The sequence below is a fragment of the Triturus cristatus genome, chromosome 8, assembly GCF_964204655.1.
Source record: "Triturus cristatus chromosome 8, aTriCri1.1, whole genome shotgun sequence".
Lineage (NCBI taxonomy): Eukaryota > Metazoa > Chordata > Amphibia > Caudata > Salamandridae > Triturus > Triturus cristatus.
Window position 1 is genome coordinate 384760956 of NC_140591.1, and position 14131 is coordinate 384775086.

Here is a 14131-nt window from a genome sequence, read left to right on the forward strand (position 1 = left end):
TTTCCAAAACCATTTTCGAGATTATGTCTAGAACCCAGCAACAGTGGCAGAATTCCAGGCATCAGATTTCCAGAAATTCTCCTAAAACAATTCCATTATTTTTTTCATGCAAATATTTACACACCTATACTTTCTCAAGAGAACTGACCAGGCCGGTCAAATGGCAAATGGACATAATGTGGGCACAAGAAAAAATACATTGGAGTTTTGGGGGCTGATGTGCTGAAGGTGCGGTAATGTTCACATCTGAGATCACGTTTCTACACTTCTAGCACTGTGCTGGAATTTTAAACGCAGGGCACGAGGACCAGGCAGGGTAGTCAAAAGCAGCCCTAGAAACTATGGGGCATATTATCAAAGAACAGCGTTAAATAGCGCTGAGCGGGCTTGGCGAGGATTTGCCTAACGCAGGCTATCGCCGGATCAGATCGCCGAGATATCGCGTAGTTTACAATCCTTATCTCCATGGCGATGTGAAATCCGGCGATGGCCGCGAAATGCAGGATTATCGCTGGGAATCCAGCGATAATCCTGCAGCGATAGAGGAATACTTGATAATAGGGAGATGTGGATTTAGCCACTCAATCCACCTCCCATCTAAAATATATGTTAGTCAGGAAAAAAGCAGACGTACAATAACGGCGATAACCATTGTTAGCACGTCTTTAAATATCGCTAAGGGTGTCCTGGGCCGTATTGTAAATACGGCAAAGGGCAGTTAGCGATAATTTCCCATCTGTTTTCCCAGGGAACGCCTACTTTGCATCTCATTAGAGAAGCAAAGCGAGGCGTTCACAAAACGGGAGCAGAATCAAGGAAACATCGCCGCTTTAGCGTCTGAAAACGGACGCTAAAGCGGCGATAATATCATCGCCGCACCTTGATAATATGCCCCTTAGTTCCATCCATCCTCTATTTCCTTTCATTTTTCCCACTCTGATTTCTCTCTACCTTCTTCCTCCCTCCCACTCTTTCTCTTCCACTTAAAGCCTCCTGAGACTGCGGCATTTAAACTAGGGGAGCTGGTGAAAGTGATAGTGGCGTCAGGGAGAGCAAAACTGGCGTCCAGGGGCCCAGCCCACCAGGGAAATCATGCCTGGTTAAATAAAAGGCCCTTCCAGCCCTGCAAGACTCTAAAACATCTTGCATTTTTAGCACCAAAAATAAAAAAAACACTAACAGCATTTAGAGTGTGCACCCTAGAATCCCGACCTGTGCATAAAGCAGCCATATTCAAATGTCCTCATGAGCTGGACCTGGTCCATCTGACGCTTCTCTTTCATTCTTTGCCATCGAATGCAAAAATCTGCCAGAGAATCCAGATAGTACATTCATAGGTTTATTGAAAAGGGGAGGGAGAAAATGCAACAGGAGGATGACCAAATGCATGTATTAGACCTGCCAACTCACATGGGGCCTCATGTAGGTAGCGTACCAGTTACCACTTCTTAAATACCGAGCCGTACCGACTCGGTATTTAAGAAGTGGTAACTCGTATGTAGGTAATGAGTCGGTAATTTTTACCGATTCGTTACTAGTCGGTGATTACCGAATCGGTATTTACCGATTCGGTAATGAGGCATACCTTCCCATTGATGGGAAGGTATGCCTCATTACCGAATCGGTAAATACCGATTCGGTAATGGGGGGAACACATACAAGGGTGGCAGGGTGTCACATTGACACCCTGTTGCACCCCTGTTTCGGCCATGTGTGCACATGTGGCACACATACATGCCCTAAGGGCATGTATGCATGCCACATTGCACACTGCTACGCGGGTAAAAATGCATGAATACATACATTAATTATTTACCACCAACTAAAAGTTGGTGGTAAATACCGACTCTAAAACACACCCACACACTCCCCCTACATTTCGATTTTGCTTTCGGAATTTACCGAATCGGTAAAATTACCGATTCGGAAAAGTTACCGATTCGGTAACATTACCGATTCGGTATTATTACCGATTCGGTAATTTTACCGAATCGGTAAATTCCGAAAGCAAACATTGTCCCCCTACATACCATTAGCCAAAATACCGGTCGGTAACGGTAAAATTACCGAAAATCGGCCGTTACCGACCGGTATTTGGCTTCCTACATGAGGCCCATGGTGTGGTGCCACAGTGTGACACACGATATCAGCTCCCATCAAACATAACCCTGTGAGGAGCCGATTTCAGACGGTGGCAGGGAAAACGAGCTGCAAACCAATATAAATAGTGGATTTCCAGCTCGTTTTCAGAGGCTTTGAACTACAGACGTACTTTGAAGAGCGTGAAAACACCCCAGGACATAAGCACCAGCCTTAGCAAGCTTTTTTGTTTTTGGAGGATGGGGTTTGGGGACAGGGTGAGGGCAAAAGGGCCTCAAGTAATTCTCAGCAAGAGGCCCCACCCACTTCAAGTCCCCACCCTCTCCTCTCGGTGACTTTTTGTTTAAGTTAGCATGTATGATGCATGTTAGTGGGTGATAACAATAACTAATACTTGTGCAAAAACCTTAAGTTTGTACCTCAGCAGGGGTAAAACCAGGCAACAGACCCACATCAGCCCCTCCAATGCCTAGAAACCTGACTGCTTTCTACTAGCCATGGATGACGATTACTTAAAATGAAGGGATACCAGAAGCCATAACACTCACCTCTTTGATCTTGAAGGCATCTCATCTTTGGCCCCATGTTACAAGTTTAGCCCCACAACGCACGGACTCCTGTTTAGTGTTCAGGGGTAAGGGAAGGGCAAGGAGTGGAAGTTACAGGAAATGAACTGGGCTTTTCGGGTCATGCTTAATTTATTTTAGGACCACTTGAAAGGATGTGTCAGAGGTGTACCAAATGCCAAGTCAGGGGTAGCTCCTGCTAACACTCGCTAGCCCTATTTGACAATAATATTAATACTTAACGGGTTAATAACCTACATTGACCACATTATAGCACATTCTCAGTGATGTATTTACTTTGTGTTTGTGATTGAATGCACTGACTTAGAAGTTATTCTAGTTCAATGTTCAGTCTTGCTTATTATGCCGCTTGCACATCAAAGTTAGTTGTAAGTTTGAAATGCACCTTTGCTGAAACACGTAAAAGATTTCGGAGACCTACATACCTAATATATAATTCCTCAAATTAGCATTCATTTTCATTAACATTAATATAGAAAAGATTCTTTTCATAAATAAACGAAACAAAAACGTGTATGCCTTGTGTTGCAGAAGAGTGTACCATAAGTCATTCACTATTTTGCATTGATATCCGTCAGAAGAGAAAACAGGAAGTTCTTCGCTCGTTCCTTTTTCCCTGGTAAGTCCCTCTGTCTTGGACTCTTGGGTCCCAAAGGTATAGCTGGCCACTTCGATGAAGAAAAATGTGCATGGGCGGGTTGCTTCAGCGCTGCAAAGACCCATTCGTCTGGCTGAAAAATGAATTCGTCATTTCCTACAAGGTCAAACAGTCTGTAGGCAAAAGTCACGGTCAAAAGTCAAGTTGGAAAGTGACTCCCAGAAACACATCTGCATTGCCTGGGGTTCTCTGGTTAACATTCCAATTAGGTCAGAGCAGCCTTTAGGATTTTATTCTGCTGTAAAGTCGGTAGCATCTCTAAAATCCAATAGGTTTTACAGTACATTTTACATTTAATATGAACCCTATCTCCTTAAGTTTGATATTGTCTTACCTTTATTCTTTACATGTAGAAGTATTAAGGCTAAACACGCCAAACATGTTATGTCATTACAAAGTATGGTTTATAAACTTGAACCTAAAAGCAGAATGTGGTTGTCTGTGGGTCAATTAGGCAAGACCGATGAAAATCAATGCATACATGACATTTTCAACTTCAGGACGGAAGTAGATAGGGGAAATATAAGCAGTTACCTCATCAGCTAAACTGCTCATTAGGCGGGTAATTTTGGTCGGGTTTGGGCAACTTTGCATGAGTGTGCGAGTAATTTCACAGTAACATTGCATGAGTGACCAGTGAAATAATGACACTAATTTAAAAAGTTAAACTTCTCATTAGACGGTTGGTACAAATGTTTGCTCCTGACTGGTGCAATATTGCCCAGCACCAGTGAAAACGTGTTGAATTTATATTATTTAGCCCTGTATCTTTTAAGCATTATGCATCCAATATTAATAAACAAAAATACATACTTTTGAGTTGTGGGGACTTTTTTGACTATACCAGATGTGCATAAACAAATACTGACCGTGGACAAACACTGTGGCTCTTGACTAATGTTGTCAGTTCTAGCATGAAGAGATTTCATACAGTGCTTGAAAGAATTGCCACTTATCCGAGCACAGAAAGGTTCAGTCACAAAACAAGGAAAGGTATGGCGAAAGCGATACGAGAGAATTTGGAAAGGAGATTGAGGAGGGGTGTGCAGATAATGATTCTTAAATAGATGTTACGGGAGGAGAGTACCTGGTCACTATCGAGCTAAAAGAAGAAACAGAACAGTAGGAGGAAGTCTTGATAGTCAATATGAAGAAACGTTCACATCGTAATTCATTTGTCGTCTATGGGGTTGATACCACAAAGCTGACAGTTTATCAAAACCTTTGTGAATCACAAAGCTAGGCTTAGAGCCACAAAACCTATCTATGCCTGAATTGGAATTATAACCCACATACAAAGGTAGATGGATGGTATGAAGGAACTGGTCCTAATTACTATTATATTTTCCATTGAAAGGACTAATGAGCTTATTTATGAGTGCCGTGCTTTATTTTGCACCACGAAAAGTGGTACTTGCTTGAGGCAGAGACCTCATAAAGATTTATGACACCATGCAAAGCCACCTTGCTCGGCTTTGAGTGGACTCATAAACCATGAGTAAGGTGACGCAGCGCAAATCGCTGTGTCGCCTTACTCTGTGCCTTGTAGGAGTTCCATGGGTGTTGCGGTGGGTTTTCCCATGCAGCACCCATGGTATTTGAAGTTGCCTAGATTTACAAAGTGATATAAATCTAGGGAAGCGCCATATCCGTACGCCTCTCTGAGGTGAGGCGCAATGAGGAGAAATGTATGTATTTCTCCTTGTATTTTCCTCTTTCCATGAATGCTGCATTCTGCGGCACACATATAAAGAGGAAAACGCCTTTTTGGATTGCTTTTGTGCAGGAAGGTGCCCATTCCTGCACAAAACAACACTGCCTGCAGTGGAGGCACCCTTGTACCATGGTGCCAAAATGGCACCAGTGCAGGCAGAAAGGACAGGAATACACTATATTGCTCAAGTGCGGTACATTCCTGCCTTGCTGCGCTGCCCTATGCCAAAATGCCATAAATGAGGCCCTAAGTGTCTCTTGTAGTCCTTAACTCTTTTGAAAATCAGTTATCTTCCATTTGGATATGGATAGCAGCTCCTTCTGAAGAAACTAGTTTATTCCCAGCATTGAGGAACACATCATCTTCCAGAAGTCTGCTTCTGGACAGACATCCCTCTGTGCTGCTGAAGCAGCTCATGTCCAGAAGTCCAGACAAATATAACCTACTGGCTGACGGGTACCAGTATTGACCCAAAAATGCAGTACTTACAAGCTACTGATACAAGGTGACCAGTGTTTATGTATAAATAGGGGGATTGGTATGAAGTCAGGTCCAGACAAGATGGGGGATGATACTCAAAATCCATACCTTCAGCAACTTAGCAAGTGCCATTTTACATTCAAGCAGCACTAATGGGTACATTCAAATTGCAGTAAAAAAAGAGATAGGTGAGAAAAATTAATGGGACTGCAGTGCACAAACACAGTTGCTCGTTCAGGAGCAGGTACGCTGGAATGGCTTTATTCTTTGGAGGGTGCAGGTTTCATGCTGCATGAACAATGTACTCGCAGACATCACCAATCATATTGTTCTCAGACTCAATTCACACTGCATGCAAGTGATACATACAACCTACACTCATGGGCAAAAGTAACACCCCAGCTATGGGAAAATGAACATGTTTTACCCAGTGACTCCTCCCCAGGGATTCACCGAAATATAACCTTGCCCTTCACTTGGTTCTCAGCGGCTATTCACCAATTGTCTTTTCATACCCACATGAAGGCACAGTAAGCCCCCTCAACAATGCTTATGGGTATATTTTTGGTGTATCATCTGTGCAGTATTGTTCTACTGCGACGGAGAGTAACACAAAAACAAACTTAGCACCTCCAGTGGATTCACTAATGTCGGGTACACAAGGGAAAACAGCATGAGCAAAGTCGAAGTCTGCCAAAAGGGAGTGAACTTCTGTGGGAGCAGTGCAAGAAACCCCATACCCACACTACCTAAAATATCATTGTCTCATTATTGAAAATATGTGTGACATACATGTAACAAGATACTTACTTTACACACTGAAAAAATACATATGCATGAGGTCAAAAAACATGTGGGTGAACTAATGTACAATCAACGAGTTAAAACTGTATAAAGCTTAGAACCATATGATTTGTATTGCCAGTGTGTGATAATTAACAGAGAATGCCTTTAATGACTATTCTTACATCTATGTTCACTGGAGTTCTTTGCCAGCAGTTGATGCATCTCGATTGGCTGTGCTCCTGGCTCCTTCACTAACTTCATAAGGAATCAAAGCTATCCCAGATCGGTGCAGATGTATTCGAGGCATGTGTTTTTTAGCAAGTACCTATCCTTTACAAACTGGCAGTGGTCATTATGTGGGCAGGAGTAAATGGGTGGCTGATCCGAAAACCTCTAATGTGACGTCAAGGCTTCTTAAGAGCTGACTTAAATGCCTGGCAAGTAGGGACTCCTTAATAGAGTCCATCAGCCTTCACCCACTCTGGAAAGTGCAAAGTGAAAAGCAGAATGGAAAGAACTTCCACCGTTTTTGTCAACTTTTCTTTAAATCTGGCTCCGTAAAATTTATGAAATATGTCACGCAAAACCTCAGGTTGAGGATGCTCCTGTTTGGCAAAGCAAGTGATTTCTAAAATGTTGTCAACGCCTGTCTATGCACCATGACTCGCAGGCAAAATATCAGCATTAGTGGAAAATACTTACATGAATATTGCCAGAAGTATGCCCATGGACCTAATCCAAACAAAATGTAGCCAATAATGCTGATGTAGATATCTATGTCAAACAGTACCTTTTCTATTACTCTGGTGGGCACCACTGCTGATATGCCCTTGTAAGCTGCTTTTTTTCCTGTTGGTGTTTTTAGGACAGCAATTTGTTGGTGAAGAAGCAATACAATATTTACAATGATCGTTTGAGTTTCTAGTCTTTATAAACCTTCTGCTTTATTATGTACCTGATTATGAGAAACTGAGAACTTTTCAGTGTTTTCTGGAACAGGCATAATTAGTACTCAATCCACAGCCCCAGATCTTTTAGGGTAAATGTTTTTGTGACCATAACACTTTTATTGAGTTTTAATGATACAACAGTTAGTTGAGCATCAGAAGACAATTTGTATAAATAATTCTCACATTGTCAATTTAGGACAACATCATTTCTATCCCTATCTCAGTATTTCATCATTCTATCAAAGCTTTCTTTCAGTGGCGTAGCTGGCCCTTTTGCCGCCGGTGGCGGTCCCTGCGGTTTTCTGCCTGTGGCCGCATTGAAGAGGGGTGTGGGTGAAGGGTGCTGGCCAGATTCCACTGATTGCTGCCCCTCAACGGCAGCATTGTAGAGCTGGGTGATTTGGTAATTGCCACCCCAAGACAAGAGCAGTCCGCCCTGCCACCTTGCTTTGCCACTGCTTTCTCTTCCTCCAACCACCCTAAAAAAAGAAATCTAGACCTTCAATTAATTTTTCTTTTTGCTTCTCTCCATCAAACCCTCCACGTTCATCTACTTTTATAAATCACAATGTCTCCAAACGCCTTCCTACTAATGTGTTATTACACTGGGAATAGTGTGTTGGTAACCAGGATAGTGTCAAAAAAAGGGGGGGGACCAGGAGCTAGTTAATGGTCCAGTGCCCGTGCTCCAGGCTAACCATGAAGTCAACAACTGTTCCAAAGCAAGTAGTGCAAGCAGTCACTATCTTATTACAGGGAGAAAGGGTAAGGAGGAAGAAAGAAGGAGACAGGAGGTATCCTAGGTCTCGGACTCAGTGGGGAAGAACAAGTCTTGTCACTTGTAGCCCTCACACACCCTGAAAGATGTCATGCTTCATCATCGGGCAGTTGCTCCTCGTCAGGCCGGCGCTGCAATGCCCTACGGGTCCCCCGAAGGGTCACTTTTTGGGAGATCTTTTGAGAACTGCCGTTTGGTGCATGTGGGTGTGTGGAGTGAGTCTTATGTGGAGGGTGATAAAGTGCGTGCAGAGCGATAAAACTGTCCAAGGGTTGCCAGAAGCAATACTTTTAATGTGGTGGTACCTTTGGCAGAGTAAAAAACCCGTAGGTTGGAAGTTACACCTGTAGGCGCAATGTACCCAGGTAACTGTAAAGTCGACATGTTTCACGCTTCTGTGATCATAAAGATCCCTGGCGTTTCATCAGGATGAGAATAAACTGTGAATGTTGTGTGGTGCACATGAAGAATAGTAAAGGGGTAGAATTAACCCTCTGGACGATCAGTGCGGGCCTTTAGTTAGGGCTGCAACTAAATAATTGAGTCCACTTCTGATCGTGACCTAGAAAGAAAGAAAACAAAACAGGAGAGAGACATACTTCAGGTAAGTAGGGGAGGCTAAAGGTTATGCCTCTGTGAACATATGTTGAGGAAACACATCTTGCGTTTGTGAATAAGACAAGAGAGAGATAGATCAGGTATGCATTGTATCCTCCATTCCAAGGACCCTGCCCGATGAAACAGCCAGATCTTGAAGGCTAAAAAACGTGCCAGAAATAATAACCGGCAAGGACTATTGGAGACCAGGCAACCAAGATCTAGTGAAGTGATCACGTGTGTAACCACATTTACCCCGCTATCCAATAAAATAAAAAAGATTGTCAACCGCAACTGGAGGATCCTTAACGCTGACTCTCTGGATCTGGATCCCCCTCGTTTTGCGTTCAAACGCACTATAACCTCCGGGATCAGCTGGTGAATACACGTCCCCGAGCAAAAAAAGAAACCCCAGGAAACTACACTATGGAACCTACCTGGAGTAACAGGACATCACCCTTGTGGTACCTGTGGGGCTTGCTCATCAACAAAACACACTAAATCATTACAACTGGATGACTTTGTGTGGGAACAGCGTAAACACACTAATTGTAACACCACCAACTGTGTGTACTTGATTACCTGTCCATGCCCACTTGGGGATGACAACCCGAGCTGTGAAGGTGAGGATCAGCGAGCACAAGAGTACCATCAGACTCGGACGGACGGCAACAAAAATGACTAATCACTTCATCGAAAAGGGACATCCCTGAAAGGCCATACAATGAACTATTCAAGAGGCAGACCCAGGGTGGATTAGCTCACACTTCTGCGCCAAGAACAACGGTGGGTGCACCTCCTCCGTACTCATGAACGAGGCCTGAATGCCGAAATACCATGGACTGAACTCTAATCTCCTGGTACACTGGTCTTCACATATGCTCTAAACATTCACGCAGGCATTACTACCTGATTCCCCTTACTAGAATCCAATGACAGTACCGGGTGAGGGATAGGGGCACATCTACACCACCTTCCTAAAGCTGGCCCTTCCCGTTCACCAACTTACACGCTAAGCCACTGGCTTCACTAGTGCCAAATATCTAGACCTGAGCACATGCCAACTATACCCGAGAAACTGGTAACAACCACGCCATGAGATAGCTCATTTCTGACATCCCCGTGTTTCTGAGGGCCCTGATTGGTGGTAACCTACTCCCATATCTGGGCTCATAAACAGTTTTATAAACGCCTTTTGCCACAGACATACTATAAAAATGTAAGCACATTCAGTGCTATAGCATGTTTGTGATACACCTGCACAGACATCCACAGTCCGCATGCATGCATGAGATAGCTCATAGTTCAGTCATTTCTGACATCCCCGTGTTTCTGAGGGCCCTGATAATCGGTAAACTATTCTTATATTTGGGCTCAGAACCAGTTTTTAAACACCCTTTGGCCACGTGTACGTCATGAAATAGCTCATATCTTAGTAATTTCTGACATCCCCTTGTTTCTAAGGGGACTGATAAATGGTAAACTACTCCCATATCTGGTCTCATAACTAGTGGTTAAGGACCTTTTTCTATAGACATACTATCATAAAGTAAGCGCATTCAGCGCTATGGCATTTTGTTATACGCTTGCACAGATATCCACAGTCCGCATGCACGCATCCGCTTCACTGTGCCTATGTGCTCGAGATCAGGGCACATCAATCGGAGGAACCTCCGTCCCTCCCTGAATACATGCGCAGTCTACTTTATGCTCTTTCAAGGTGCACATGCGTGCTACAGATACACTTTGGTAACGCACGCAGGTGCAGCACGGTAAGACCATTACGAAGCATACCGGAAACAGGGTCTGTCCTCGTTCAATCAACGAGAGTATTTCTAGATGGCCCCCACCTGCTCCCTCTCACTTTCAGGCAGTTGTCAGGACGGGGCGGGTGTATAGGAGCCCACACCCAAGCTAAACTGTGAGTAAAAGAGCCTTGGTCATGGCAATGGACAGTGTTTAAATAAGTAAGTGAATGCAACAAGAACCGTGGGGCATGCAAGTTTGTTCACTTTGTTTCCCTGTCATGTCTTGTTGTCTTCTCTATAGCCCGGCAAGCTGCGGGCAACCTACGCCAATAGCCTATGGAGTACTTCTCCTTCCCCTACTAGGTCAGGGTCACAGCAGCATAACCTATACATACCTTGTCCTTTGGCACGTTTCTTCTCTTCTCTCTTCCCCTTGAAACTGGACTGCGCATGGGAGCTAACCTGAGCCCTCACCATCCGTTTCTTCCACACTGCGCTTGATGTTAGCATCAATTTTAGCAGGCCATTTTGATGCTTGACCAGCGCTTTGCGAGACCTAAGTTATGGGCCCCTCACGTCTTTCAAGTACCATCCCCGACGCTGATGCTTCCAAGGTGCCGGGCGGGGAGTCGACATGGCCGCCGCTCACCAGGCGGGGCTGTATTGACTCTCCGTCATCCGCATCTGGCTGTTTCATGCGCAGGGTCCTTGGAATGGAGGGTACTATGCATACCTGGTCTGTCTCTCTCTTGTCTTATTCACAAACAGAAGATGCGTTTCCTCGACATATGTTTACTGAGGCATAACTTTTAGCCTCCCCTACTTACCTGAAGTATGTATCTCTCCTGTTTTGTTTTTTTTCTTTCTAGGTCACGATCAGAAGTGGACTCAATTATTTAGTTGCAGCCTTAACTAAAGGACTCTTAGTTTATGGCCCACACGGATCGTCCAGAGGGTTCATTCTAGCCCTTCATTATTTTTCACGTGCATCACACAACATTCACAGTTTTTTCTTGTCCTGATGAAACGCCAGGGATCTTTATGACCACAGAGGAGTGAAACATGTCGACCTCATAGTTAACTGGGCACATTGCACCTACAGGGGTAACTTCCAACCTATGGGTTTTTTACTCTGCCAAGGGTACCACCACTGTAAAAGTATTGCTTCTGGCAACCCTTAGACGGTTTTATCACTCTGCACGCACTTTATCACCCTCCACATAGGAATCACTCCACACACCCACATGCACCAAACGACAGTTCTCAAAAGATCTCTGAAAAAGTGACCCTTCAGGGGACCCGTAGGGCATTGCAGTGCAGGCCCGACAAGGAGCAACTGCCCGATGATGAAGCATGACATCCTTCGGGGTGTGTGAGGGCTACAAGAGGCAAGACTTGTTCTTCCCCACTGAGTCCAAGACCTAGGAGACCTCTGTTTCATGTCTCCTTCTTTCTTCCTCCTTACCCTTTCCTTCTGTAATGAGATAGTGACTGCTTGCACTACTCGCTTTGGAACAGTGTCCCCGTCTTTTGTTGACAACCAGGATTGTGTGCCATTGGCTGATTTGAATGTTTCTAGTTTCTAGAATGTATACATGTCTAATGCTTTCAATCTAGTTGAACATGAAAAAGAGTGTACCCATGCCAAAAATATGCCAAGAGCGCTCCCCAAACGGTCTTAAAATCTATGGTTGTTCCAGCACCATACTTGGCTAATATTCCTTAGCCATGATATTCCATAACTGCAGGTGCCAGTGTGTAATGAGGATTGGATTATGCTTTCTACAGTGGGACTGCCTTTGTAATGTTTGCAGCCCCTAACCAATTCCAGAGCAGGATTTTACCTGCTGTAGGCTGAAGGTTATGTGCCAGGTTCCACATTGGGACAATCAATAGATCTTCTGGATGTGGGTATCCCAATTTACTTTTATGTGCTTGCAGAATATCTATGTAGTTTGGTTTAATCTTAGGGCAATCCCACCAGATGTAGAGCAAATCTCCTGCCATACCTCAGTGTTGTAAATGGCCCTTTTTGGCAGGGTTACCCCCATCTTTTAGTCTTCCTCCTCTTCTTTTTGCTGAAATCGTTTTGTTGGCCATAGGACTCTGAGCACTTTACCACTGCTAACCAGTGCTAAAGTGCATGTGCTTCTCCTCTAAACATTGTGGCATTGGTGTGCATCTGATTGACATATTTAATTTACCTGTGAGTCCCATGTAAAATGGTATACCATATACCCAGGGCCTGTAATCTAAATTCTACTAGTGGCCTGAAACACAGATTGTGCCACCCCCACATGTAGCATTTCAAAAATGTCCTAGGCCTGCCATTGCAGATCCTGTGCGTGCAGTTTACTGCACCTTCAACATGGCAGTTAAAACCACTTGCCAATCCTCAAACTCCCCTTTTATTACACCTAAAACACACGTAAGGTAAGCCCGAAGCAGTCCTAAAGGCGGGGTGCTGTGTAACTAAAAGGCAGGACATATACTTGTAAGTTTTACATGTCCTGACAGTGACAAACAGCTAAATTCTTTTTTCCCCACTGCTGTGAGGCTTACTCCTTCCATAGGCGAGCACTGGGGATTCCTTCATATACATTTTAAGCTGAAATTCCTGATTGGCAAGGTGTAGATAATAATGTTTAATATCTTTGGAATGGTGGTGATACATCCTCTTTAGTGGTGAAGTTGGATTTGACGTGACCATTTTAGAAATACCACTTTTAGAAAGTGGACATTTCTCTGCTACTATCTTAGCTCTGTGTCCCTGCAGCCTGCCTCAAAAACACGTCATGGCTCGGTGACAGCTATACTTTGTGCATACTGTCTAGACAGCCACAACACAGGAAGGGCTGGGTGTGACAGGAGATACATCTGCACTCATCTGCATCCTAAGCAGGGAGAGGAAGAGGTAATTCACACTTATATCTGAATATGTTGTGTCGTGCCCTCACACAAAAGGTTGATTTACCCCCTACTGGTAGCCTGGAGCCGGGGCTGGGCTTGAAGGGATCATTGTGCACTTTGGATGGCTCTTTTGACGTCATCCCCTACATCAAAGGCACTGTTGAGTATTAGTATTAGGGCCCTGGCCCTATCAAATCAGTACACTAATTGACTTTTGAAGAACTCTACTGGAGTAAAGACTGTGCTGAAAAGAGTGCCACTTTGATGTGTCTGACTGTTCTGAGGAACTGCTTCTCTGCTTTCCTGAGCTGCCCCACTGCCTGCTGTTCTCTGCTCTGCTGAGGACAAGAATTGGACCAAGGGCTTGCTGGATTGCCTCCTGTTTTCTGAGGTCTGATGGACACAACAGACTTCCTACAATCTTGCTGGCGCTGCTGGACTCTGCATCTTGTGAGTCCGACCCTTGCCTAAGGTGCCGCTTCCAGTCCAGTGCCATAGAAGTGGGTTTTTGCAGCTTTTTCTACCTCGACATTAATGCAGTAGTCACCTTGCACTAGTCAGAACCAGAAAATGTTCCTTCAATGCCAACACAGGGGCTGCTCAACGATAGCAACTCTACAGTCAGCGCAGTTCAACACCAACAGACAGCACGGCTCAACATCAATGCCTCGCTTACACTACAAAGCGGTTCAACACCAAAGCATCCATCAATAGTGTGGATCGGTGCCGATGCTCACCTCCATCTACAGATTGGTGAAACCTCGCCTCGAGTCTTCAACATTGACCAAAGCCCTATCCAAGGTATTTCTTTAGCAGGACCTTT